This window comes from Manis javanica, chromosome 10 (genome assembly GCF_040802235.1).
Source record: "Manis javanica isolate MJ-LG chromosome 10, MJ_LKY, whole genome shotgun sequence".
Lineage (NCBI taxonomy): Eukaryota > Metazoa > Chordata > Mammalia > Pholidota > Manidae > Manis > Manis javanica.
In genome coordinates, this window is record NC_133165.1 from 23,020,169 (window position 1) to 23,045,518 (window position 25,350).

Here is a 25,350-nt window from a genome sequence, read left to right on the forward strand (position 1 = left end):
GGCAGCTATCCTTACTGGTGTGAGGTGATACCTCATTGTAGTTTTAATTTGCATTTCTCTGATAATTAGCTATGTGGAGCATCTTTTCATGTTTCTGTTGGCCATCTGTATTTCTTTTTTAGAGAACTGTCTGTTCTGTTCCTCTGCCCATTTTTTAATTGGGTTATTAGTTTTTTGTTTGTTGAGGCATGTGAGCTCTTTATATATTCTGGACGTCAAGCCTTTATCGGATGTGTCATTTTCAAATATATTCTCTGATACTGTAGGGTTCCTTTTTGTTCTATTGATGGTGTCTTTCGCTGTACAGAAGCTTTTCAGCTTAATGTAGTCCCACTTGCTCATTTTTGCTGTTGTTTTCTTTGCCCGGGGAGATATGTTCAAGAAGAGGTCACTCATGTTTATGTCTAAGAGGTTTTTGCCTATGTTTTTTTCCAAGAGTTTAATGGTTTCATGACTTACATTCAGGTCTTTGATCCATTTCTAGTTTACCTTTGTATATGGGTTTAGACAATGGTCCAGTTTCATTCTCCTACATGTAGCTGTCCAGTTTTGCCAGCACCATCTGCTGAAGAGACTGTCATTTTGCCATTGTATGTCCATGGCTACTTTATCAAATATTAATTGACCATATTTGTTTGGGTTAATTTCTGGAGTCTCTATAATCTGTTCCACTGGTCTGTGGCTCTGTTCTTGTGCCAGTACCAAATTGTCTTGATTACTATGGCTTTGTAGTAGAGCTTGAAGTTGGGGAGTGAGATCCCCCCTACTTTATTCTTTTTCAGGATTGCTTTGGCTATTCGGGGTCTTTGGTGTTTCCATATGAATTTTTGAATTATTTGTTCCAATTCATTGAAGAATGTTGCTGGTAATTTGAGAGGGATTGCATCAAATCTGTATATTGCTTTGGGCAGGATGGCCATTTTGACGATATTAATTCTTCCTAGCCATGAGCATGTGATGAGTTTCCATTTATTAGTGTCCCCTTTAATTTCTCTTAAGAGTGACTTGTAGTTTTCAGAGTATAAGTCTTTCACTTCTTTGGTTAGGTTTATTCCTAGGTATTTTATTCTTTTTGATGCAATGGTGAATGGAATTGTTTTCCTGATTTCTCTTTCTATTGATTCATTGTTAGTGTATGGGAAAGCTACAGATTTCTGTGTGTTAATTTTGTATCCTGCAACTTTGCTGTATTCCGATATCAGTTCTAGTAGTTTTGGAGTGGAGTCTTTAGGGTTTTTTATGTACAGTATCATATCATCTGCAAATAGTGACAGTTTAACTTCTTCTTTACCAATCTGGATTCCTTGTATTTCTTTGTTTTGTCTGATTGCCGTGGCTAGGACCTCCAGTACTATGTTAAATAACAGTGGGGAGAGTGGGCATCCCTGTCTGGTTCCCGATCTCAGAGGAAATGCTTTCAGCTTCTCGCTGTTCAGTATAATGCTGGCTGTGGGTTTATCATATATGGCCTTTATTATGTTGAGGTACTTGCCCTCTATTCCCATTTTGCTGAGAGTTTTTATCATGAATGGATGTTGAATTTTGTCAAATGCTTTTTCAGCATCTATGGAGATGATCATGTGGTTTTTGTCTTTCTTTTTGTTGATGTGGTGGATGATGTTGATGGATTTTCGAATGTTGTACCATCCTTGCATCCCTGGGATGAACCCCACTTGGTCATGGTGTATGATCCTTTTGATATACTGTTGAATTCTGTTTGCTAATATTTTATTGAGTATTTTTGCATCTACATTCATCAGGGATATTGGTCTGTAATTTTCTTTTTTGGTGGGGTCTTTGCCTGGTTTTGGTATTAGGGTGATGTTGGCTTCATAGAATGAGTTTGGGAGTATTCCCTCTTCTTCTATTTTGTGGAACACTTTAAGGAGAATGGATATTATGTCTTCTCTGTGTGTCTGATAAAATTCCGAGGTAAATCCGTCCGGCCCTGGGGTTTTGTTCTTGGGTAGTTTTTTGATTACCGTTTCAATTTCTTTGCTCATAATTGGTTTGTTTAACTTTTGTGTTTCTTCCTTGGTCAGTCTTGGGAGGTTGTATTTTTCTAGGAAGTTGTCCATTTCTTCTAGGTTTTCCAGCTTTTTGGCATATAGGTTTTCATAGAAGTCTTTAATAATTCTTTGTATTTCTGTGGAGTCTGTCGTGATTTTTCCATTCTCATTTCTGATTATGTTGATTTGTGTTGATTTTCTTTTTCTCTTAATAAGTTGGGCTAGAGGCTTATCTGTTTTGTTTATTTTCTCGAAGAACCAGCTCTTGGTTTCGTTGATTTTTGCTATTGTTTTATTCTTTTCAATTTTGTTTATTTCTTCTCTGATCTTTATTATGTCCCTCCTTCTGCTGACTTTAGGCCTCATTTGTTCTTCTTTTTCCAGTTTTGATAATTGTGATGTTAGACTATTCATTTGGGATTGTTCTTCCTTCTTCAAGTGTGCCTGGATTGCTATATACTTTCCTCTTAAGACTGCTTTCGCTGCGTCCCACAGAAGTTGGGGCTTAGTGTTGTTGTTGTCATTTGTTTCTATATATTCCTTGATCTCTATTTTGATTTGTTCATTGATCCATTGATTATTTAGTAGCATGTTGTTAAGCCTCCATGTGTTTGTGAGCCTTTTTGTTTTCTTTGTAGAATTTATTTCTACTTTTATACCTTTGTGGTCTGAAAAATTGGTTGGTAGAATTTCAATATTTTGGAATTTACTGAGGCTCTTTTTGTGAGCTAGTATGTGGTCTATTCTGGAGAATGTTCCATGTGCACTTGAGAAGAATGTATATCCTGTTGCTTTTGGATGTAGAGTTCTATAGATGTCTATTAGGTCCATCTGTTCTAGTGTGTTGTTCAGTGCCTGTGTGTCCTTACTTATTTTCTGCCCGGTGGATCTATCCGTTGGGGTGAGTGGTGTGTTGAAGTCTCCTACAATGAATGCATTGCAGTCTATTTCCGTCTTTAGCTCTGTTAGTATTTGCTTCACATATGCTCGTGCTCCTGTATTGGGTGCATATATATTTAGAATGGTTATATCCTCTTGTTGGACTGAGCCCTTTATCATTATGTAGTGGCCTTCTTTATCTCTTGTTACTTTCTTTGTTTTGAAGTCTATTTTGTCTGATATTAGTACTGCAACCCCTGCTTTCTTCTCACTGTTGTTTGCCTGAAATATGTTTTTCCATCCCTTGACTTTTAGTCTATGCTTATCTTTGGGTTTAAGGTGAGTTTCTTGTAAGCAGCATATAGATGGGTCTTGCTTTTTTATCCATTCTATTACTCTATGTCTTTTGATTGGTGCATTAAGTCCATTTACATTTAGGGTGACTATTGAGAGATATGTACTTATTGCCATTGCAGGCTTTAGATTCGTGGTTACCAAAGGTTCAAGGTTAGCTTCTTTAGTATCTTACTGCCTAACTTAGCTTGCTTACTGAGCTGTTATATACACTGTCTGGAGATTCTTTTCTTCTCTCCCTTCTTATTCCTCCTCCTCCATTCTTCATATGTTGTGTGTTTTGTTCTGTGCTCTTTTTAGGGGTGCTCCCATCTAGAGCAGTCCCTGTAGGATGCCCTGTAGAGGTGGTTTGTGGGAAGCAAATTCCCTCAGCTTTTGCTTCTCTGGGAATTGTTTAATCCCGCCATCATATTTAAATGATAGTCGTGCTGGATACAGTATCCTTGGTTCAAGGCCTTTCTGTTTCATTGCATTAAGTATATCATGCCATTCTCTTCTGGCCTGTAGGGTTTCTGTCGAGAAGTCTGATGTTAGCCTGATGGGTTTTCCTTTATAGGTGACCTTTTTCTCTCTAGCTGCCTTTAAAACTCTTTCCTTGTCCTTGATCCTTGCCATTTTAATTACTATGTGTCTTGGTGTTGTCCTCCTTGGATCCTTTCTGTTGGGGGTTCTGTGTAATTCCATGGTCTGTTCGATTATTTCCTTCCCCAGTTTGGGGAAATTTTCAGCAATTATTTCTTCAAAGAGACTTTCTATCCCTTTTCCTCTTTCTTCTTCTTCTGGTATCCCTATAATACGAATATTATTCCTTTTGGCTTGGTCACATAGTTCTCTTAGTGTTGTTTCATTCCTGGAGATCCTTTTATCTCTCTCTATGTCAGCTTCTATATGTTCCTGTTCTCTGGCTTCTATTCCTTCAATGGCCTCTTGCATCTTATCCATTCTGCTTATAAATCCTTCCAGGGATTGTTTCACTTCTGTGATCTCCTTCCTGACATCTGTCATCGCCTTCCAGACTTCATCCCACTGCTCTTGCATTTTTCTCTGCATCTCATCCCATTGCTCTTGCATTTTTCTCTGCATCTCTGTCAGCATGTTCATGATTTTTATTTTGAATTCTTTTTCAGGAGGACTGGTTAGGTCTGTCTCCTTCTCAGGTGTTGTCTCTGTGATCTTTGTCTGCCTGTAGTTTTGCCTTTTCATGGTTATAGAGATAGTTTGCAGACCTCGTATGAGTGACCGCTGGAAGAGCTTCCCTTCTTGTTGGTTTGTGGCCTTCCTCTCCCCCTTCGCAAGTCGCTGGGTTCTTGCAGGTGTGGATGTTGTCTGGATGTTGTTCTGTGTCCTGTGGTCTCTATTTTAGGAAGATTTTTCTTTGTTATATTTTCATAGCTCTATGTGTTTTTGGGAGATTTCCACTGCTCTACTCACGCCGCCATCCTGGCTCCGCCTCCCACAGTCAAATTTTTTTTACACTACATTGTTATAATTTTGCTATTTTATTACTAAAATTAGTGATTTTTTACCATGCCTGATTTATAAATTAAACTTTGTCATAGCCATATATGTCTAGGAAAAAAATATGGCTTGGGTAGTGTTCCATTCCCTGCAGTTTTAGGCATCCAGTGGGAATCTTGGAATGATCCCTCTGTAAAAGCAGGGAACTGCTGTATACATGTATGTACCTGCCTCCCTCTCTCTATCTAGAGACACTTATTTTAAGGAATTGTCTCAGGTGATTGTTGAAGCTTGACAAATCAAAGTCTGCAGGTTAGGCTGGCAGGCTGGAGCCTAGGGAGGAGTTGCAGTTTGAGTCCAAGAGCAGTCCGATGGCAGGGTTTCTTCTCCTTTGAGGGATCTCAGGCTTTTTCTATTGAGACCTTCAACTGCTGGGGTGAGGCCCACCCAAATTATGGAGGGTGATCTGCTTTACTCACAATCTACTGATTTAAAATGTTAATCCCATCTAAAAAATGCCTTCACAGAAATATCTAGAATAACTTTTAATCAAATGCCTGGGTACTGTGGCCTTGCCAACTTGACACATAAAATTAACCATCACTGTTACATTTTGTTCTTAATCTGGGTCTTTTAGGAAATGCGCTTTGCATTCTGTGTCTCTATAGGTGAGTGAATCTCTGAGTTGATTTACTCTGTGGGTTTTTTTTGTTTTTTTGTTTTGTCTTGGATGCAGTCATTTCTCTTCCTTATTGACTGGTGCCACTGAAGGGAGCCTGAAGGGGAGGCCAGCTTGTGAGCAAAGGTACTGTTGTCATTGTGATGGGTGAAACACAAAACAGGGTAGAGGGACCTTTACAGGGGCCTGGGCCCTCCAAGACCACTGGGCCTCCCCTGGATTATAGACAGCTTCTCCCTGTCATAAAGAGGGGATTTTGATTGAACATTCCACTGAGCATCTTGGGGAAAAACAGAGGAAGGATGAGATGGCCTACTGAGTAATACTTCCCTTTGATTTCAAGCTAACGTTCACAGGAGAGGTCTAGGAGCCTAGAAGGGCCAGATTAACAGCACAGCCAGATCTGTGGGGAGAGTGGCCAGGCCACTAGGAGCACATTGTGGATTGCCATAGCCTCTGACAAAGTCACCTTTCTGATTGTCTTTAAGATGCACTGTTGGCCAAAAGTTGCATTTGCACCATTGTTTGCTGGTCAGCAAACCTTTCCTTCAATAACAGGAAAAATCTTGTCCCTCTGCCTTGGTATTTACAGGCGTTGGTTTTGCTTTTTGTTTTTCTCTTGAAAGGATAATACCTTTATCAGGGAAAGGGGTTTTTCTGTCACTTCCTATATGCCCTGTGACACCAATAGGGAAGTGGGGTGAGAACGTAATTCAGAAAGAATTACAAACATATGGAAAAACGTTGTACCTCACTAGCAATTCAGCAAATGCAACATGAGATCAGACACTATATTTTGCCTGTCATATTTGCCAAGATTTAAAATGAGAGCTGTATAGAAGGAGAACCCTGGGGGCAAGGCTTGTGCTCAGTGGGTCTCAGTCTCGGTGTCTTCCAGGTGCACAGTGGGCATCAGCTGTGGAAAGAGCAATGAGGCAGGGCGGGTGCACAGAGTGTCTTCAGAGAGAATCATGTCGACGGCCCTCTGGGGGAAGAGGTGGACATAGTGTCAGGAGCCTTAAAAACGTTCATTGCACTTGATTTAGCAATTCCACTGCTGGGAATCTACCCTGTGGACATCTCAGGAGAAAGGTTCTGCATCCACATACACAGTCTTTGTTTAGAGAGGCAGAACATGGGGATCTACCTACATGAGCAGCCACAGAGCAACAGTTCACAGCAGAATGTTTGGTGGTGTAAACGTTTAACTTAATATCCTAATGCATAGGATCTTATACATCTTCAATGACATTTGAATATCTGGGTAGTATGAATACAAACTCACTCATTAATGTTGAATGATAAAAGCAAAATGTAAAATCCTGTATTTAGTTTCATTACGACCTTGTAAAGAAAAGTTTATTTGGGAAGAAAGGAAAATGACACTAAGGAAGTAGTATCTAACCCATTAATTGTGTTTTGGGTGATGTGGCTTTGGAAATGTATTTTTTCTCTTCTTGTTGGTTTTTCATAGGTTTTAAAATAAGTCTTACCCAAAAATAAGCAATACCCATTATGTTTTTAAGCCAACTGTGGCACCACATTCTGGATTGGTCCATGCCTTAGGAATCACTTCAATTTAACTCATTTTGAGGTAGTGGCTCTTGGCCACTTTTACATGGAGTCCAAACCTCAGCAGGTGGGGTGTGGCTTCACCTTGCACTCTGCACATGTTGCTGGAAAGTGGCAAGATTTCTTCTTAGAAATAAGCAGTAAAGTCCACTAGCTTGGAGCCTGGGCAATGGCCAGGAAATGGTGGGTAGTTTTCCTGCTTCCTGAGGAGCGACTGCCTCTGGGTGTCCAGGAGTCCCCTTGGTCACCAGCTGCTTTATCAGAGCCCTGGGAGGGCAGTTCTTTGTAGATTTTATAGAGACACAGCCAAGATCACCTCAGAACCTGGTGCAAGTTTTGTTCTGCCACCGGGCGCACAGGTGGGAAGGCATCCAGTTTACTGTCTGAGGGTCTCATTGTGTGTGCTACCTGCAGGATTAGATGATAAGCTTTGCAAAAATTCTGTTAGGATTATTTCCCCTTGTTTCTTGCTTAGTGTCAAATGTATAACCAAAAGCTGGAGAGATGGAAAGGAGACTGTATTTGACAGGCCTTGGAGTGAGAGGTGCATTCGCCTGCAGGCCAAATCCACCTGGAAGCTGAGCGTGGCTGTTATATGTTTTTTAAAGGGTTGTTAAAAAACAACAACAACAATGAAGAATACTTATAGCCACAAGGCCCGAAATATTGACTGTCTGGACCTTTGCAGAAACATTTTGTTGACCCCTGCTCTTAATAAAAGAAAAACCATGTACTTCACGTCACATGCTGGGCAGTGGATCTGGAAGACCTGGGCTGGACTCCTGCAACCCTTGGTTCTGTCCAAGGTGATGAGCTTGGACAAATCACACAATCTCTTTGGAGTTTTGTCCTCTTTTCCCTGCTTCTTCCCTCCCTGTTTCTCCTCCCCTCCCTCTTTGCCTGCCTTCCTTCTCTATTAAGTAGGTATGATTAAGATCTGCTTTGGTCTTACAACTGAGTTACAGAGTGATTTTATTAACTTTAAAGCATGACACAAATCCATCCTGGTATTTATTAATGTTTCCTAATGTCTCAGAGGCAAATGCTGTGCTGGGCAAATCCCTGCCCTAATTCACCTGGCATTGCAAAGACTGTATGGGTTGGTTTTGTGCTTTGACACTATAACAGATCATATGAATCTGGTTAATATTTCAACTGACCCCCTTTCTTGGAAGGGACCCAGGTATGATCTAGTCTGATTCTGTCCTCTTACTCAGGAGGGTTTGAGAACCAGTGAGGTGAAGCCCGAGGTCACATGGCTGCCATCACTTCAGGACCTGGAATGCACTGTGCTTCCTCCTTCTCCAGCACTTAGCATGTGTTGTGCACCCCCCTCCATCCCTCTCACCCCTTCTCTTCACTCAGGTAGATCTCCTGCTTCCTTCAGCTCCCAGACTCTGACCTCCCTTCTTCAGGGAACCTTCTGCCACCTTCCTGACCAGCTCCATGAGCCTGAGCTGCCATTTTATACCTACTCACAGGATTATTTGATTCATGTCAGTGTCCCCCACCAGCCTGTCAGCAACCCAAGGGCGGGATGAACAAGGCTTGCTGGCTCTTTTGCCAGCACAAAATAGATGTGAGCACGCTAACTGGCACAGAGCAGGTGCTTATAAACACTGGTAGAAAGGATGAATGCAAGAGGTCTTGGATATGGACAATACACTTCTTTAAAAAAATTTTTTTTTATTAAGGTATGATTGATATACACGCCTATCAAGGTTTCACATGAAAAAACAATGTGGTTACTACACTTACCCGAATTATCAAGTTCCCACCCATATCCCAATGCAGTCACTGTCCATCAGTGCAGCAAGATGTCACAGATCCACTATGTGCCTTCTCTGTGCTACACTGTTTTCCCCCTGACCCCCCACACCATGTGTACTAAACATAATACCCCTCAATCCCCTTCTCCCTCCCTCCCCACCCACCCTCCCACACTCCTCCCCTTTGGTAACCACTAGTTCATTCTCGGAGTCTCTGAGTCTGCTGTCATTTTGTTCCTTCAGTTTTGCTTCATTGTTACACTCCACAAATGAGGGAAATCATTTGGCATTTGTGTTTCTCGCCTGGCTTATTTCACTGAGCATAGTGCCCTCCAGCTCCATCGTGTTGTTGCAAATGGTAGGATTTGTTTCTTTCTTATGGCTAAATAGTATTCCATTGTGTATATGTATCACATCTTCTTTATCCATTCATCTACTGATGGACACTTAGGTTGCTTCCGTATCTTGGCTATTGTAAAAAATGCTGCAATAAACATTGGGATTCCTGGGTCAAATGGTATTTCTATTTTGAGTCTTTTGAGGAACCTCCATATTGCTTTCCACAATGGATGAACTAGTTTACATTCCCAACAGCAGTGTAGGAGGGTTCCCCTTTCTCAGCATCCTCACCAGCATTTGTTTTTCTTAGTCTTTTTGATGCTGGCCGTCCTTACTGGTGTGAGGTGATAGCTCATTGTGGTTTTAATTTGCATTTCCCTGATGATTAGTGATGTGGAGCATCTTTTCATGTGTCTGTTGGCCACCTGAATTTCTTCCTTGGAAACTGTCTCTTCATTTCCTCTGCCCATTTGTTAATTGTGTTATTTGTTTTTTGGGTGTTGAGGCATGTAAGTTCTTTATATATTTTGGGGGTTAACCTCTTGTCAGATATGTCATTTACAAATATATTCTCCCATACTGTAGGATGCCTTTTTGTTCTGTTGATGATGCTCTTGGCTGTACAAAACCTTTCTAGTTTGATATAGTCCCATGAGTTCATTTTTGCTTTTGTTTCCCTTTCTCGAGGAGATGTGTTCAGGAAGAAGTTGCTCATGCATATATTCAGGAGATGTTTGCCTATGTTGTCTTCTAAGAGTTTTATGGTTTCATGACTTACGTTCAAGTCTTTAATACATTTTGAGTTTACTTTTGTGTATGGGGTTAAACAATAATCCAGTTTCATTCTCTTGCATGTAGCTGTCCAGTTTTGCCAACACCAGCTGTTGAAGAGGATGTCATTTCCCCATTGTATGTCCATGGCTCTTTTATCATGTATTAATTGACCATATATGGTTGGGTTTATATCAGGGCTCTCTAGTCTGTTCCACTGGTCTATTGGTCTGTTCTTGTGCCAGTACCAAATTGTCTTGATTACCATGGCTTTGTAGTAGAGCTTGTAGCTGGAGAGCATAATTCCCCCTGCTTTATTCTTCCTTCTCAGGATTGCTTTGGCTCTTCGAGGTGTTTTGTGGTTCCATATGAATTTTAGAATGTGATTTTCTCTAATTTGTCAAAAAATGCTGTTGGTATTTTGATAGGAATTGCATTGAATCTATAGATTGCTTTAGGCAGGATGTCCATTTTGACAATGTTAATTCTTCCTATCCATGAGCATGGGATGTGTTTCCATTTATTGGCACCCTCTTTAATATTTCTCATGATTGTCTTGTAGTTTTCAGAGTATAGGTCTTTCACTTACTTGGTTAGGTTTATTCCTAGGTATTTTATTCTTTTTGGTGCAGTTGTGAATGGAATTGTTTTCCTGATTTCTCACTCTGCTAGTTCATTGTTGTGTATAGTAATGCCACAGATTTCTGTGTATTAATTCTGTATCCTGCAACTTTGCTGAATTCAGATATTAGATCTAGTAGTTTTTGGAGTGGATTCTTTAGGGATTTTTATGTACAGAATCATGTCATCTGCAAACAGGTACAGTTTAACATCTTCCTTGCCAATCTGGATGCCTTTAATTTCTTTGTGTTGTCTGGTTGCCATAGCTAGGACCTCCAGTGCTATGCTGAATAGAAGTGGGGAAAGTGGGCATCCTTGTCTTGTTCCTGATCTTAAAGGAAAAGCTTTCAGCTTCTTGCTGTTAAGTATAATGTTGACTGTGGGTTTGTCATATGTGGCCTTTATTATTTTGAGGTACTTGCCCTCTATACCCATTTTGTTGAGAGTTTTTATCATGAATGGATGTTGAATTTTGTTGAATCCTTTTTCAGCATCTATGGAGATGATCATGTGGTTTTTGTCCTCATTTTTGTTGATGTGATGGATGATGTTGATGGATTTTTGAATGTTGTACCATCGTTGCATCCCTGGAATAAATTCTACTTGATCCTGATGGATGATCTTTTTGATGTATTTTTGAATTCAGTTTTCTAATATTTTGTTGGGTATTTTTGCATCTATGTTCATCAATGATATTGGTCTGTAATTTTCTTTTTTTGTGGTGTCTTTGCCTGGTTTTGGTATTAGAGTGATGCTGCCCTCATAGAATGAGTTTGGAAGTATTCCCTCCTCTTCTGTTTTCTGGAAAACTTTAAGAAGAATGGGTATTGGGTCTTCACTAAATGTTTGATAAAATTCAGCGGTGAAGCCATCTGGTTCTGGAGTTTTCTTCTTAGGAAGCTTTTTGATTACCAGTTCAATTTTGTTGCTGGTAATTGGTCTGTTCAGATTTTCTGTTTCTTCTTCAGTTAGCCTTGGAAGGTTGTATTTTTCTAGAAAGTTGTCCATTTCTTCTAGGTTATCCAGTTTGGTAGCATATAATTTTTCATAGTATTCTCTAATAATTCTTTGTATTTCTGTGGTATCTGTAATGATTTTTCCTTTCTTATTTCTGATTCTGTTTATGTGTGTAGACTCTCTTTTTTTCTTGATCAGTCTGGCTATGTATTTATCTATTTTGTTTATTTTCTCAAAGAACCAGCTCTTGCTTTCATTGATTCTTTCTATTGTTTTATTCTTCTTGATTTTATTTATTTCTTTTCTATTCTTTATTATATCCCTTCTTCTACTGACTTTGGGCCTTGTTTGTTCTTCTTTTTCTAGTTTCATTAATTGTGAGTTTAGACTGCTTATATGGCATTGTTCTTCTTTCCTGACGTAGGTCTGTATTGCAATATCCTTTCCTCTTAGCACGGCCTTGGCTGCATCCCACAGATTTTGTGGTGTTGAATTATTGTCATCATTTGTCTCCATATATTGCTTGATCTCTGTTTTTATTTGGTCATTGATCCATTGATTATTTAGGAGCATGTTGTGAAGCCTTCATGTGTTTGTGGGATTTCAAAATTTTCTTTGCGTAATTTATTTCTAGTTTCATACCTTTGTGGTCTGAGAAAGTGGTTGGTACAATTTCCATCTTTTTGAATTTACTGAGGCTCTTTTTGTGTCCTAGCATATGATCTATTTTTGGAAATGTTCCATGTGCACTTGAGAAGAATGTGTATTCAGCTCCTTTTGGGTGTTGAGTTCTGTAGATTTCTGTGAGGTCTGTCTGTTCTAATGTGTGTTTAGTGCCTCTGTCCCCTTACTTATCTTCTGTCTGGTTGATGTGTCCTTCAAAGTGAGTGGAGTGTTGAAGTCTCCTAGAATGAATGCATTGCATTCTATTTCCCCTTTTAATTCAGTTAGTATTTGTTTCACATATGTAGATGCTCCTGTGTTGGGAGCATAGATATTTATAATGGTTATATCTTCTTGTTGGATTGACCCCTTCATCATTATGTAATGTCCTTCTTTGTCTCTTGTGACTTTCTTTGTTTTGAAGTCTATTTTATCTGATACAAGTACTGCAACTCCTGCTTTTTTCTCTCTATTAGTTGCATGAAATATCTTTTTCCATTCCTTCACTTTTAGTCTGTGTATGTCTTTGGGTTTAAAGTGAGTCTCTTGTAGGCAGCATATAGTAGGGTCTTGTTTTTTTGTCCAGTCAGTGACTCTATGTCTTTTGATTGGTGCATTCAAGCCATTTACATTTTGGGTGATTATTGATAGGTATGTACTTACTGACATTGCAGGCTTTAGATTTGTGGTTACCAGAGGTTCAAGGTTAACTTCCTTACTATCGAAGAGTCTAACTTAACTCACTTAGTATGTTATTACAAACACATTTAAGGGTTCTTTTTTTATTTCCCCTCCTCCTTTTTCTTCCTCGTCCATTCTTTATATATTAGGTATCTTTGTCTATCCCTTGATTGACTTTAGGGATAGTTAATTTAATTTTGCATTTGCTTAGTAATTAGGTGTTCTACTTTCTTTACTGTCATTTATTACCTCTGGTGACAGCTATTAAACCTTAGGAACATTTCCAGCTATAGCAGGCCCTCCAAAATAGACTGTAGAGATTGTTTGTTGGAGGTAAATTCTCTCAGCTTTTGCTTATCTGGAAATTGTTTAATCCCTCCTTCAAATTTAAATGATAATCTTGCTGGATAAAGTAATCTTGGTTCCAGGCCCTTCTGCTTCATTGCATTAAATGCATCATGCCACTCCCTTCTGGCCTATAAGGTTTCTGCTGAGAAGTCTGATGTTAGCCTGTTGGGCTTTCCTTTGTATGTGATCTTATTTCTCTCTCTCCGGCTGCTTTTAATTGTCCTTATCCTTGATGTTTGCCATTTTAATTACTATGTGTCTTGGTGTTGTCTTCCTTGGGTCCCTTGTGTTGGGAGATCTGTAGATCCCAATGTCCTGAGAGACTATCTCCTTCCCCAGATTGGGGAAGTTTTCAGCAACTACCTCCTCAAAGACACTTTCTATCCCTTTCTCTCTTCTTGTTCTGGTACCCCTATAATGCGAATATTGTTCCATTTGGTTTGCTCACACAGTTCTCTCAATGTTCTTTCATTCTTAGAGATTCTTTTTTCTTTCTGTGCCTCAGGTTCTTTGTATTCTCTTCTCTAGTTTCTTTTTCATTTATTGTCTCCTCCACCATATCCTATCTGCTTTTAATACCTTTCATTGTGCTCTTCAACGATTGGATATCTGACCGGAATTAATTCCCGAGTTCTTGAATATCTTTCCGTACCTCCATTAGCATGTTAATGTTTTTTATTTTGAACTCCCTTTCAGGAAGATTTATGAGGTCTATGTTATCTTTCTCAGGGGTTATATTAATTTTACTCTGAACAGGTTCCTTTAGCATTTCTTATTTGTATATGGTGCCCTCTAATGTCCAGAAGCTCTACTCTCTTGAGCTGCTCAGCTTCTGGGGCAATGTTGGGGGTTGCAGGAGCGGTGTTGTTGCCTTGGGGGAGGAAAGAGCTGTTTTCTGCTTCCCGGCCACTATGCCTCTCTCCACTGCCAGAACCAGTGGGCTGAGCACACAGGTATAAGCCTCTATGCTTTCCATTTGTAGTTGCTGTAGATAGAGCTTCCCTCTAGCTGGCCTAACGCCAGGGTAGGGTTTGCCGGTTTGCCACCCAGATGGGGCTGGCCGGGAGAAAGCACAATAGGCTGCCTATCACAGAGGGCGTCCTTGGAGCTGTGTAGCCAGCCAGGGAGCTGGAGTACATGGAAATTGTGAAAGCTCCCAGCCTTCTGGGCAGAGTGCACCCAGACAATTTTGTCTACCTGTCCTTTCTCCTGAGCAGTAAGCTCTGTGCAATCCTTGCCCCTTTAGCAGCCTTCTTCTTAGGGCTTCCTTGTTAGGAAGTCTCTCAGACTGCCCAGCTTTCTTTTGTCCCAGAGCGGCTGGATATGGATCCCTGCTTTCCACCAGTGGCTGGAATCTCAGTCTCTCCAGGAATTCTGCCTGTCTTAGTTTTCCAATCCCCTAGTTATGAGAGTATCATGAAAGCACCTTGAAATGTAGGTTTGTGCTCCCAGATCAGGTCTCCAGAGCTAGGTATTCAGCAGTCCCTGGCTTCCACCCACTCCGTGCTCCATTTCTCTTCCGGCCGTGAGCTGGGGTTGGGGAGGGGCTCGGGTCCTGCCGGGCCTCAGCCTTGGTACGTTACCCTGTTCTGTGATGTCTGCTGTTTTCTCCAGGTGTGTGCATGCTGGCGCAGTCCTTTCCTGTTCTTTGTCAGGATCAGTTGTATTAATTATGTTTTCATATTATATGCGGTTTTAGGAGAAGCCTCTGTCTCACCTCTCATGCCGCCATCTTTAATCCTGATGATACACTTTTATTCCCAGCCCATGTCTCCTTCTGTTTTCAGCCCGGTCACGGCCTGGTTAGTTCCCAGGAGGCAACTTGTGGGAGGCCGGCAGATGCTCATGGTGATCTGAGCCCTCAGGGGCTGTCCGCCCTGTCACACAGCTGTCTTCTTTCATCTTAGGCCACTGGATGGGCCCACCTGCCTCTCTGAGATGCACACCTGGGCTCTGCTGCAGGTGCTCCATGGCGACATTGATGTCCTCTTTCCGGTCAGCGCAGTGGGCTCCTAGGCCCTGCAGGTGGGTGTTTCCTGCTTACTCATTTCCTCCCATATAAGCCTTGGCTCCAAGAGCCTCAGGAGTGTCTGGGTTACCTGTGCAGGTAGGAGTGGGAGGGGGAGGCTGGTTGAGATTAGAGGTGACAGAGGATCTGGCTTCTCTTCCTGCTAAACCTGGGTGTTGTTAGATGCTCTTGTGAGTGAGTCACCCAGGAGGCCCAATCCTATTTTTTTTTCTCTCCAGTGATTTGTTGATCTTGGTCATTCATGTACAAGATGACTGCAAATGATGACCATTGTTTTTCCTTCTTAGGAGAAGGGAGGTCACAGAACCCGTAGCTGTGAAGGTCTTGGCACTCTCTGCAGCATAGGTCTAGGGGATCAGGGCTTAGCTTGCTTGAAACCTGCCTTTGGATTGGGTAAGCATTTCTTTCCCATTCCATGGGATTGAGTATGCTTTATGTGGTTCCTTACGGTTTTCTTTAGCTAGAGAAGGTCACAGGGGCAGCGAGGTTTGGGGTGGGGAGTGGTGGTGAGGATGTGGATGAGCCCGGCTCGCCCACAGGGGTGCGTGTGAGCATAGCCTGTATGGTGCCTGTCACTGTGGACTGGGACGTCACACTGCACAGCACACTGTCACACAGCACCACCGGCTGAGTGAGGCCTTGGTGCTGATACCTCTGTATGTGGGCACCCTGCTCATCTTCCCAGGGCCGGCTTTAGGAAGCTGTCGGTGATGGGGGCCCACCAACTGCTCAGGAAGATGTTGACATTCTGAACCGGATGAAGGACTATTGTTCTTGCTGCCGTGTGGGGAACAGAAACCCACTCAACGCAGCTCAAGCGCAGGGGCAGGGCGGGGACAAGGAGAGGCAGCAGTCTGCGGTGGGGGTCAGGTCAGCCCCCCTCTGGCAGTTGCGGGAGCTAGGCTGGGAGACCTCTGAGAGCAGTGAGTATTCCTGGTGGAAACAGGCTGATGGGAGGGGTGGCTGAGTGGCGTTATCTAATAGGCTCATCTCTTTTGGAAGGTGCAGTCGGTGGTGAGAGTGACAGCCAACACTCATCAAACCCTCGACGTAGGTCTAGGGCTGTAAGGTGGCCCACATGCACGCACCCACCCTGACCACAGCCCATGGGGCAGGGGTGGTTATCACTGTGTCCCCTTCCTCCCAGATTTGTGGTCACTGTTCCCCAGGTTAATGTGGGAAGAGATGAGGCACAGTGCAACATGACAGGGTATTTTGTGGGTACCCGTGGGCTTGGGAGCTGGGAACTTGGAGTGGAGGGGCTCCTCACCTGGCCAGGTCATTCTGAGCCCCCACACTCCCTCACAAGGCTGTCTGTACTCCGCTGAGGTGCAGACCATCGCCGCAGCCACGGCCTTCCATAGCAGCGAGCAGGTGCTGGGTTTCAGCTGACTCTCCCAGAGGTGCCATCTGGTGGGCCCTGCTTGGGTCTGCACGCCCCTCCTTCCACTCAGGTGGCGTCCTTGGTGCAGACGGCCGAGGACGGGGATGGTTATCTCGCCCCTTCAGTGGCGGTGTGCAAGCCGTGGGATGTCTGAGAAGGGGGCAGGCTGCAGACAGCATGTGGTCCTGAGGTGTGTTTAGGGCCCCTGACGTTCCCAGAGTTTATTCACGGCTTCCAGCTGATTACCTTGTGTCACCCCCTGACTGAGGGGGCTTTTTTGTTGGGCTGTTCTGTTTCAAGTGGTTCCTTCATTTCTTAACTGGATTCTTCCAAACTAGTAGACCCTGGGGTCTGCTGGCTGCCTGCTCCTGGGACATGGCTATTTGTGGTTCACATTGGGGTTAGCCTTACAGAACCCAGCACTCTCTCTCCCTCGCTGGGCTCTCCACTGTCACCAGGGAAAGTGGCTTCTGGCAGGCCTCCAGAATCATCGCAGGAAGGCGCCCCCGGCAGATTCCCAGGGTCCCATCTGGCTGTCAGCCTCGCAGACCCAGAGGCCCTATCTTGTCACTGTTGATGGGACTCTCAGTCCCAGCTTATCTCGGTTGTGTGCACCAGAGATGGTGTGTGTGAGCTGGTCTGCCAGCTTTTTAATTTGCTACAGTGACAAAGCTGCCAGGTGTTTTGGAAGCCTGTGTCTGCCTGAGGGGCAAACCCGCCTGGGTGGGAACATCAGATGGGAAGGCACAGTGTTCTAGGGCCACATGAAGACACTGGAATCCGAGTGGGGGGAATCCATTACCTGATTGGAATGCATGTTGGGTTGATTCCCTTCTGGCCTGGTGCTCCATCTCCAGGGGAGGCACGTGTGCCAGGTGGTGCTGGGCTGGCCTGCCTGCCCTGGGCCCTGCCCACACTCCCCTCCCAGATGCCTTTTCTTTTACTCCGTTTCTGACCAGGGTCCCTTTGGCTGACACCCTCCTCCTTGAGCAGCACTAGCCTGTTCTCCCCCATCCTGGCCTGGGAGCCATAGCGTGTCTCTACTGATGACTTTGCACACAGAGGACTCGTCCCTTAGGAGGCGCTCCCGTCATCTTGGAAGACGTTGGTGCCTCTACTACCACTGTCTGTGGGGGTTTTTAGAGAAAGACCGAGAGAGGAGGATAAAGTGGGAGGGGAGCACATGGTGGGGAAGGATGGACGGCTTGGGTAGCTAGGTCTTGGCAGGGAGAAAGCAGCAGAGAAGGGGTGTCTGAATCTCAGAGGAGGGGGCTCTGCAGTTTAGTGGTCTGTACTTCAGAGCTGTATTTTTAGGGCTCGGGGGCCTCACACAAGGGAGACCCCATTCCAGCATCACACGAGACCTGACAGGCGGGTTGGAGGAAGGGATACATCAGTTCCTCTGGGCCTGCATTTACTCACAATGAAGCCACACATGTTTACTAGCATCCTTTTGAAGCTGCAAGGGAGGGCGATCCCCCAGAGTTTCTCTCAGCTGAGAATAACAGGAGGAGGTGAACAAGCACCCATTTCTACCTACTGCACATGTGACGGTTCCTGATTGCCTCTCGGTGGAAGGGCCTGCGCTTAGTGTTGGGTTAGTAAACACACAGTTTCTGAAGGCCAGCTTTGGTTCGTCTGTGACCTTGACCCCCTTCTCTTCCAGGTGGGTCTACCATTCAGGGCTTCTCCTCATCCTGCGGTGGGTCTCTGCAGATTCCCAGGGTCCCATCTGTCTGTCAGCTGGCTGAGGAGGAGGAGCTGCTGCTATAGTCCTGCTCTCCTCTGAAGTGGCTGATTGCTCCCCCAGGGTAGTTTTACTGTTTGGACTCTTAGATTCTGTGGTGGTTGCAGGGCGTTCATTGTGTTCCTGCCCCACTGATGGGGCTCACGGGCCACTGGGGTGCACAGTTTACTTTACTCCATCCTTTGGCGATCCTGTTATGCACTAGCACCATGCCAGCTCTGGGGACCCAAAGGCGTATCCCTCCTGGAGTTTTGCATGTAAGGAGGGGAAGATCCATCAATAGTTCTCTCTGCTTCAACCCTGCAGCTACCCTGTCCTTTCTTCTTTTAGCAAACAGAGTGGTTTTATAAGAACATGAATCAGAGTGCATCATTACCGTGCATAAACTGTTCCACCCCACTTGGGATAAAACCCGGAACCCTCACTGTGGCCACCCCTGCTCCCGACCACCCCGCAGCCTCACTTCTTATTTCCCTTTGCTTGGTATCCCTGGCCACACTAGCCTGCATGCAGCTTCTGGAACCGAGTCTGCAGCCCCCTCTCCTGCATCTGCCCCCTCTGCCCATCCTTCAGGTTGTGGCCCTAGGGTCGCTGTCTCACAGAGGCTTCTCTGGCTCCTCGCAGACAGGCCAGGCCTTGTTGGTCATAAACCTTGTGTATTTCCAGTTTTCCACTGCTCTGACCTTAGTTTGTAATTGTATATTTGTATAATTACTTGCTAATGCCTTTTCCCACTGCTAGTCTTGGAGGTCCATGAAGACAGGACCATGTCTGTTTTGATTCCAGTGTGACCCCGATCCTGGCCAGTGTCAGGCCCACAGTGGTGGCTCAGGAAGCCTTTGCTGGGTGGGTGAGTGGGTGAGGGGATTGATGCGGTATAGGTAGGGTTGGGGGCATGCAGGGAGTGGACATCTGGCAGTTGGAAAAGTGATGTCCAGTTGGAGACACAATGTGCACCAATGAGTGGAGGTGGGAACTCCAGGGACATGTAGATAGAAAAGCACATATCTCAGATCAGCTGAATGAAACTATGATAAGGGCTCAGCTCTGCCATGGAGCAGAGAGGGGTTCAAACCCTCGCATATTGGCGCTGTGGTCTTGGACAAGTCACTTGAACCCACGAGGCCCTACTGCACATCTGTAAGGTTAAGATAACAGTTGCACCCACCTCAGAGGGGGCCCTGAGGATGAGTGAGGCAGTCTGTCTCTGCGACTGCACTGTGGCCCCAGTGCCTCAGGCCCGCTTCAGCTGTCCTGGGCCATGGTTGTGTATTATCAAGGGCAGCCTACTTGGGCCAAGTGGGTGTAGTGTCCGTGGTGCTTGACAGTGGTGGTCTTTATGCAGCCATGGGTTTCCGTTGTGTGTGTTGCATCCCGTCTTCGCTTCAGGAAGCAGCATCAGGCAGCCTTGTGTGAGTTAGATGAGAGAGGGTGAGATGGAACTGGGGGGACCTCTGCACTAGACCCCAAGAACGCACTGAGCCTTCAACTAGGGTAGCCGTGGAAATGGCTTGTGAGCCAGGGTGGGAGATAATTGGGTGGAACTGGGAGGTCGTGGATACCACGTAGCTCTGTGATGGCCAGCGGGGTGGTGTGGGCACTCTTCTGAGGTCGCAAGTCAGGAGTGGTGACAGGAATGGTTTTGTAGGTCATGGTAAGTTGGGAGGCCCCAGAGGGTACCCCAGGGGAGCTTTCTGCCAGAGAGATGTGGGAGTAGGATTGAGGCTGAGGCCCTCGGCTGTGGTGAGGGCTTGGGTGGCATCAGCTGCACAGAGGCGAGCACTGGAGCCAAGCCCTGGGTTTGCCAAGGGGGCAGAGGCCATGGGGCTGTGCCTCGGGGACCTTCGTACTGGAATCAGAGAAAAAGAGGGTGGGGCGGAAGCGAAGACTACGTTAGGAGGCCAGGAGAGAAGCTCCAGGAGGAGGGCTTGCTTGGCCTGTCATCTGCCACCCCCGGGAGAGTCCTTTGGAACTATTTAAAAGAGGCAGGAGTGAGTGGATGGAATAGCTTAATGGAGGCAGCCCGGCAGAAGAAAAGGTGAGAAACCTTTCCTCCTAGGGTTCCCTCAGTTCAGCCTTGTAGGAGCTGGGGAGCCTTGAGCAGGACGAAACCAGGCGTTAAACAGGAGTGAGGGGGAGGCTGTGAGGGCTGAGGGCCACGAGGCGAGTCTCCGGCTCTGCGTCCCCTGTCCGCGGTGCAGGCCTCATTCTGTAGTGGGCATCGGCGAGTCAGAAGCTTCTCCAGTGAGCCTGTGTTCCGGAGGACACTGGCCTTCATGTCACCGTACAGCCCAAGGGGCATGAAGTTGCACTTTTTCCTGGAAAGAGATGTGAACAGCAGCTAATACATTTATGGAAGTCTTCAGTGCCTTTTGCCTGTTGTTTCTGGAGATTATTTATGGCCTCACAAATCTTTTCTCACTTATGAATCCTTTCTCACTTAATGGCACATAATGCAGGGCAAGTGGCTTTTAGAAAGCCACAGTCCCTCAGTTTGGACGTGAGCTGACTGTCAGCGGCTAGAACATGCCTGCCCCCTTGTGCCCATATCAAGCCACTACAGCAGTAGTTTGTCTATCAGCTGATTTACTATTTCCTGACTCTGAGGTTTGTGCTAAATATGAACTTCATGCATGAATTCAAGTGGATCGAGAAAAAAAAAATGGTTAAGTCGGATTATGGGCCCTCCTCTCAGTGACTGATGCCAAATCTGTGACTATGGCTGAAAAAGTGCAATAGGCAGCAGATTAAAACCCAGTGTGCAGATGTGGAAAGATTTGTAAATCAGCTGCTTTAGCAGATAAGCCAATGTCTGTTCTGTGTCCTTGTCTCATGGAGAAAAATGAGATGAAAACAGAAACTTGACTTTTTCTCTGTGATTCCTCTGTGCACAGATGCCCCCCTTGGAAGCCTGGAGAACAGACAGACCCGGAGGACCACGTTCTCCCAGAGACAGACTCTCTGTATATGTTAGTATTCAGAAACCAAGTTGCCTTCGGAATTGAATTGTTCTATTCACTGTTCTGCATTTTATTTTCTCTTAAGGATAGGGGGGCACCTGCTGAGATTAAAAGTCAAGGCTTTCCTTCCCGTTCGTGTTTGGGGTAGTCTTACATCACATAATGTACAAAGTTGCCAAGGATCTCAGAGCTTGAGAAGCAGTGTTGGTCACACTTGACTTGCCTACCACTTTACTTTTTACACTTTTGGGCCATATCTGGGTATCTCCTCTATAATTATTTGCTTGATTTTAATATGTGATAATATTGAACAATTTTAATATTGTGTACTATGTAAGCTGCTTAGATACCGTATATTTGTGAAGTGCTTAGTCTGGCATACAGCAGCAAGCACTCTGTGGGTTGTTTCTTTTTTCAAATAAAAGTTTCTGAAAGGGAAATCGAGTTGCCCCAAGTCATTGTGTATTAGGTGGCAGGGCTGAGACGGACACTCAGGTCTCCCTGATGCCACCACAATCCCTGTTACTCTGATACATTTCTCCTCCTTTCTCTTTATGGTTTTAATTTGGTGTCCCAGGGATATGTCACATTTGCATTTTTAATGAGCCCCAGGATGGGAGTCACTGTTTACCTTGCAGTCCTCTTTGCTGTTTACTTTAGAACATTTAGAAAATGCAACAGTAAATGAAGAAATATTATTCTCAACCCCCAGTTTCATTGATGGTCTGGCCCTTTTCTTCCTAGTTGTGTGTGTGTGTATGAACCATATTATGACCCTACTATTTTCATGAAAGATGTGAAGTATTATTTTTCCATGTTGGAATTTCTTTGTAAATATACAGTCATTCTTCATTGTTTGCGGCAGTCACCGTGAAGACCGAATCATCACCCTTAGGAGAAATACAGGGTTAGTCCCTGTGAACATCTGGTCACATTTTTGGTCAACTGATTAACGCATAACTTTGTTTTTGTCCATTCCTGTTTAAAGACATCTTATTTAACACGTTTTGTTGATTCACTGACATTGAACTCATGGCCCACAGCACTATAACTTAGGCTTTGAGTAAAGGTTACCTAACATACACATTTTCCACATAGTGAATATCACAGTCTTCTTGTGCTTAGGAGCACCAGACAGCACCTGACACTATGCTGGGGGCCATGTCCAAGAGCAGAATCACTAACAGAAAGCACAGGATGGCACTAAGTAGCCCACCCAAAGGACACGTTCCCTGTGTGATCATTAGAGCAGGCAGAACTCATCTTGTTTGATGTCAGGTGGGAGCATGAGCTTCGGTGACTCAGGTTTTTTGCCACCCAGGATATGTTCATGAATGACCAGGGAAGTGCCGTGAGTCTTGATCTTGGGTTACAAATAAACCTTATTGAGTAGGTGAATTTGCAAATATGGGATCTGCAAATAACGAGGACTGACTGTAACTTCAAAGGGTGGCCTCTGTTCCGTGTAGCAGGCACCTGAGTAAACTTGGCACCTGCAACTTTTTGAATGGTGAGGTGGCATTTTAAGTTGCTGAGTGTAACTTCCTTCTGCCTGCCTTTCCCCAGTGTGGAAGCCAGTCCTCCAGACCAAGGAAGCCCTCTGAGCAGCCTGTTAACTTCTTCCTCAGTGCCAGAGTCGATGACAATTAATAAGTACTTTCTGAGCCATATTTGTCAACACTGGGTTGACTCTTGGGCCTGCACATTATGCCGGTGCCTTTGCACTTGCTCCCACATGACTGTGAACTTGCCAGAGAGAAGTCGTATGTGTGCACATCTGGTCATCACCTTGAAGTGTGGTGCTTGGTTTTCAGCTTCCTGAGCTGTGGTTAACGTGTGGTGCTTGGGCCCATGCCTGCACTGCAGAGGTGGAGTGGCCTTGAGATAGACGGGGAGCTTGTGTGGTTCAAGGTTTTGGGGTTTGTGTCCTGTAAGGCTGTCGGCTACAGAAGAACTGTTCTATGTGGGTTTCCTTAGTAGCGGTGGAGGAACCATTTTTCTAAGTCAGGGTTTGTTTCTTAGAGATGACTGAAGGTTGCTAAGGATCAGGTTCAAGCTGTTTGCAACCTCACCACTCAGGAACAGTATTAGAGATACAGCAGTTAAGATCAGGTTTGAGTGGCTTTATATAAGCAAGAATAAACCTACTGTGGCCTAACAAGATAGAAATTCATCTCTCTGTTCAGAGGTAGACAGGCTGGGGCTGGTATGTGGCTCTGTGATCATCAGAGACCAGGACTCCTCCTACCTTGCCTCATTGTCCAAAGTGGCTATTTCAGCTCCAGCCATCCCATTCTCATCCCAGGTATCAGGAAGGGGGAGGGGGAAAGAGGAGAGATTTCCTCCATTTCCATAGGTAGGATTCAGGGATTTGAGAAAGAAATTATAACTTTTTTCTCTAGCCTCTGACTGAACTGTAGCATTATCTTCAATTATAAAAGTAACAGCAAACCCTAGATACCATAGTGGTGTTAGCAGGGGGCCTGTCACAGCTATGACATGAAAAGAATCTCAGAGTCATTTCTACTCGAAGATAGAGTGGCTTTTTAATGTGATGATAAAGAATCCCATATATTACTACGTCACTTTTGTTTTTTACATTTTGATGACTCTGTTTCAGTATAATCAGTTTCCTTTGTAATCTCATATGTTTTATTTTCTGTGTTTTAAAATATTTTTCCAAGAAGTGGCCCCTGGGCTTCACCAGGCTGAAGAATTGATCCATGGCATAGAAGAGGTGAATTTGGGGACTGCCCTCAGTCCCCAACGCTGTAAGGACCCTTCCTAGAGGGTGCACACAGCATCCCACTTATATGGCCAATACCAGTCCTGAGGCCTCCCCCTGACTGCTAAGGAGGCAGTGTACCCCCCAACCCCCTAAAAATTGGGGTTTTCATTGCTAAGGAAGGAAGAGTAGAGTTTGGGAGACAACCAGTGTCCTGTGATTCAAGGATGAATGAGGAAACGAGTGGGCACTGTGAGGCTGGCATGGTGGGAAGGACGGGCCTCACTTTGTACAGTGGGAGTGTGTGGCCCAGTACGGTGCTTCCCAGCTGTGAATTCAGCTGTGCGGATATTTATAGGTCACCTGCTTTGGGGGACTCATGGGCTGAGAACCCTGAGGGTGCTGGTTTTCAAATTTCAGTTATCTATCACTGTACTATTACTACAATTTTAAAAAATGGTGCACTTAAAAAAATCTGAATTCTTTTCTTCAGAAAGGGAACTTTATATGGTTACTGTAGATGGACAGCTACTTTCAGTGGACATGAATAGCAGGTGACTGTGAGATGAAGACAATGACAAGGAAACAGTGTTATTCAGTCGGCCTGGATGTTGCTGCCCATCACAGCTTCTGACTGAGACCTGCTTCCTTGTTAGAGAAGAGAGAGTGGGAAGTGAGAAGCCTTGGGAAGGTCGAGGGTGTTCTGGCGATACACTCCCAGTGTTTCCTGGGGGAAACAGGATTGGAGAGGCGATGAGGAACGAGGTCCCGAGTCCCTGCTGGATGCCTGGCCCCTCGGCCTCTGCCGTGCCTTCTCTCTGTGTGGGCCACACCTTCATGCAGGGTGATGAGATTTCCTCTTAGGTGTATTGACCCTTAAGAACACTGGTACAAATTTTGCTTTATTTACATTTATTGGATAAAAAACAATGACCCCGAGCCTGTGGCCATGAATACCATGCTTTGCAGGCCCCACCTGCGTCCACGGGCACCCTTGTGCGGTTTGGGTATCTTCGTTTCCCCCTCTGGTGGGTAGCCAGCATTGTACTTCCATGCGGATTTCCTGCACCCCAGGATGGGGTCCCCATCTCAGGTAAACCTGGTTTGCTTTGTCAGCTGCCCTGGGGGTCTGCAGGGATCATGACCTGGCTGTGTCCCTCCGCTGTTTCCTGACACTGGGGAAGGTGCTGGCTCTGCTTGGGCATTTTCACTAAGGACATCCCTCTGAACACCCTCGAGTGATGCTCATGGCAGGGATTTGCACTGGTTTTCTTGGCTGTACTCATACACTTTCCCAGAAAATGTAAATCCAGTTTTATGACTTGGTGTCTTTGGCAAGCAGGGGTATATCCAGAGTTTACGCCTGGAACCTCTGAGGAAATGGGTCGCTATGTGCACGTGGTGA

The 25,350-nt window shown here is 44.8% G+C and overlaps 1 pseudogene; it reads left to right on the forward strand.

The window, feature by feature from the left end:
- The window catches only part of LOC140844004 (sorting nexin-29-like), a 61,358-nt pseudogene extending 39,698 nt beyond the window's left edge, over nt 1-21,660 (forward strand).
- Nucleotides 21,661-25,350: the final 3,690 nt, after the last annotated feature.